We start from the raw sequence: 3,726 nt of genomic DNA, 5'->3' as shown, positions 1-3,726 counted from the left end.
ATGGGATTTCACATGAAAGTAGGGGTGTGCTTGATAACACTCATGAAGTTGAAGACTGCTCCCCAGAGAAAGTGTATGAAGAAGTGGGAGAGAGGTACAGCTACCCTCAAGGGACCATTCCCTCTGCTGCCTGGTTAGCCCAGTCTAACAAAGCCGATGAAGCCATCCAGTGTGATAGGAGCTGGTGGCAGGGGGTAGAGCTAGAGAGGTCCCCTGAGCCATTGGCCTTGGTTAACAAAGAGTCATCATCAGACTGTACAACCAAGGGATTCAGGAAAAAGTACAGGAAGCATATTCTTTTTTTAATTTAATTTAATTTTTTTATCCTCACCCGAGGACATTTTTCCATTTTTTGTTCAGATAGAGTGGGAGGGAGAGAGAGGAAGAGAAAGAGAGAGAAACATCGATGTGAAAGGGACACATCGAGTGGCTGCCACCCGCAGGACCAATGAGGGCCAGGGACAAACTGCAACTGAGGTACGTGCCCTTAGCGGGAACCGAACCCAGGTCTCTCTGGAGCGCAGGCTGATGCTCTAACCGCTGAGCCAAAGCGGCCAGGGCAGGAAGCATATTCTTAAACCAGGCCAGAAGCATATTCTTAAGTCGTAAGACAGTGTATTTGAACAAAAATGCTACTGTGAACATTGTGCTTCCCAGTGATTCAGACAATTGTGAGTTGGAAGGTGAAGCATGTGAGGCAGAATGGCTCTGTGAGGAAGTTAGTAGTCTGAGTTCTAAAGAAAGGTTTTATCATGAGGCATGCAGGGCAGCCAGGTTCTTGGGAGTTCTCTCTATCCCCAACTTGTCTGGCTCAGCAGCAATAAGAATAACAATAGCCCTGGCCGGTTTGGCTAGGCGGTTGGAGCATAGGCCTGCGGTCCAGAGAGACCCAGATTCGGTTCCCGCTAAGGGCGCGTGCCTTGGTTGCGCTTTGTCCCCAACCCTGGTTGGTCATGCAGGTGGCAGCCACTCGATGTGTCCCTTTCATGTTGATGTTTCTCTCTCTCTCTCTCCCTTCCTCTCTCTCCCTCCCACTCTATCTGAGCAAAGAATGAAAAAATGTCCTCAGGTGAGAATAAAAAACAAAACAAAACAAAACAAGAATAACAACAATAGTCCTGGCCTGTTTAGCTCAGCTAAGGGCACATACCTCAGTTGGAGTTTGTCCCTGGCTCTGGTTGGGTCTTTTGGGTGGCAGCCACTGGATGTGTCCTTTTCACGTTGATGTTTCTTTCTCTCTCTCCCTCCCACTCTCTCTGAATAAGAAATGGAAAAATGTCCTCAAGTAAGGATTTAAAAAAAGAATAACAACAATAATAAGTATTCTGAACACAAAAATACCCCTTTGATTAGCAAGCTTCAAACATAACATATCATGGCCAAGTGGGATGGATTGGAGTCCAAGAGAGTGTCACAGGAGATGGTAGGTGAAATGAATTACTGAGTTGCATCATCATGATGAGCTAGAACATGTGATGTCTTGCTTTGAACTAATAAAACTGTTATATTGACAAAGAAATTAAGTCTTGGGAATTATAAGTTGTAAAAGTAAATAAATTGACTTGCAAGATTTAATAAGGCATTTGTAAAGTATGATGCTTATTCCTGATAAATATAAGTAAATAAAATTTAATATTCTGTGGTCTGAAAAAGACTACCTAATAGAAGATTTAAAGATACATTGGGTCCATGACAATGCTTATTAAAATGGCATACCGATTCCTCTTTTTTTTTTATCCTCACCAAAGAAAATATTTTCATTTTTGTTCAGATAGAGTGGGAGGGAGAGAGAGGAAGAGACAGAGAGAGAGAAACATCGACATGAAAGGGACACATTGAGTGGCTGCCACCCGCATGACCCAACCAGGGCCGGGGACAAACTGCAACTCAGGTACGTGCCCTTAGCAGGAACTGAACCTGGGTCCCTCTGGACCGCAGGCCAACGCGCTAATCGCTGAGCCAAACTGGCCAGTGCCCAATTCCTTTCTGTTTCATGAAATGTCAGGGTATGTATGGGATTGGGGAAAGCTTTCAAAGAAGGTTTTTTTTTTTACAGTGTAAAATTTTTATGTTTAGAATTAGCCAGCTGGATTCAGTTTAAATGATCCCAATTTTGTTGGCAACATCCATAGCATCATAGTCAGGAGCCAGTTGAACATATGCCTTCTTTTCTCCATCAGGCCCGATCAGGGTGCTGACCTTGGCCACATCAATGTCACAGAGCTTCTTCACAGCCTTTTTGATCTGCTGTTTGTTGGCCTTGACATCCACAGTGAACACAAGTGTATTGTTGTCTTTAATCTTCTTCATGGCTGACTCATTCGGTAGTAAGGGGGAATTTGATGATGGCATAGTGGTCAAGCTTGTTTCTCCTGAGTGTGCTCTTCTGAGGATATTTAGGCTGCCTTCAGAGCCTCAGTGTCTTAGGCCGATGGAAGGTGGGTGACGTGTGGATCTTCTTTTTTGTGTGGCTGTGGATGCCTTTCAGCACTGCTTTCTTTGCCTTCAGCTTTAGGAGAGGCAGGGGCTTCCTTCTTCGCCTTCAGCGCCATCTTTGTTTTGTTTTGTTTTTTTCCAAATCTTTATTGTTGGATGTAAAATGTATTACAGATGTTCCACATTTTTCCCCCATTGACCCCCTCCTCCCCACTCCCGCCCCCCTCCCACCTTTTCCCACACTATTGTCTGTGTCCATTGGTTATGCATATAAGTTCTTTGGTTTATTTCTTCCCACCCCCCCCCCAACCCCTTTCCCTTTGAGGTTTGTCAGCCTAGCAATGAGTTTGTGCTTCTTAATCCCTTCACCTTTTCCACCCATTCCCCCAACCCCCTTCCCAACTGGCAACCAATAAAATGTTCTCTGTATCTATGAGAATGTTTCTGTTCTTCCTGTTCATTTTGTTTGTAGATTCCATTGTTGATAGATATGTATTCATTGCCATTTTGTTTGTTCATACATTTTATCTTTTTCTTCAAAAAGACCCTTCATCATTTCATATAATAACGGTTTGGTGGTGATGAACTCCTTTAACTTTTTCTTGTCTGGGAAGGTTTTTGTATGTCCATCGATTCTAAATGACAGCTTTGCAGGATAGAGTAATTTTGGTTGTAGGTTCTTGCTTTTCATCACTCTGAATATTTCTTGCCACTCCCTTCTGGCCTGCAAAGTTTCTTTTGAGAAATCAGCTGACAGCCTAATGGGTACTCCCTTGTAGGTATCTAGCTGCCTTTCTCTTGCTGTTTTTAATATTCTCTCTTTGTCTTGAACCTTTTGCATTTTGATGATGATGTGTCTTGGTGTGGGCCTCTTGGGGTTCATCTTGTTTGGGACTCTCTGTGCTTCCTGGACTTGTATGTTTGTTTCCTTCACCAAGTTAGGAAAGTTTTCTGCCATTATTGTTTCAAACAGGTTTTCGATTTCTTGTTCTCTCTCTTCTCCTTCTGGCACCCCCAAGATGCGAATGTTGGCACGCTTGAAGTTATCCCAGAGGCTCCTTACTCTATCCTCATTTTTTTGGATTCTTTTTTCTTTTTGCTCTTCTGATTGGGGATTTTTTGCTTCCTTATATTCCAAATCGATGGTTTGCTCCTTGGATCTACATACTCTGTTATTGAAGCTGTGTAAATTATTCTTTATTTCAGTTAATGCCTCCTTTAATTCTAACTGTGTATCCATGATTTCTAACTGGTACTTTTTTATGCTCTTGATGCCCTCCCTAAGTTCAC

At 43.1% G+C, this 3,726-nt stretch overlaps 1 pseudogene; it reads right to left on the bottom strand.

The window, feature by feature from the left end:
• Window positions 1–2,097: 2,097 nt before the first annotated feature.
• Window positions 2,098–2,552, bottom strand: LOC118632581 (annotated as a pseudogene).
• Window positions 2,553–3,726: the final 1,174 nt, after the last annotated feature.

Source organism: Molossus molossus, unplaced genomic scaffold, assembly GCF_014108415.1.
Source record: "Molossus molossus isolate mMolMol1 unplaced genomic scaffold, mMolMol1.p scaffold_m16_p_17, whole genome shotgun sequence".
Lineage (NCBI taxonomy): Eukaryota > Metazoa > Chordata > Mammalia > Chiroptera > Molossidae > Molossus > Molossus molossus.
Note: the sequence above shows the minus strand (reverse complement) of the source record. Positions and strands in the feature narration are given on the sequence as shown.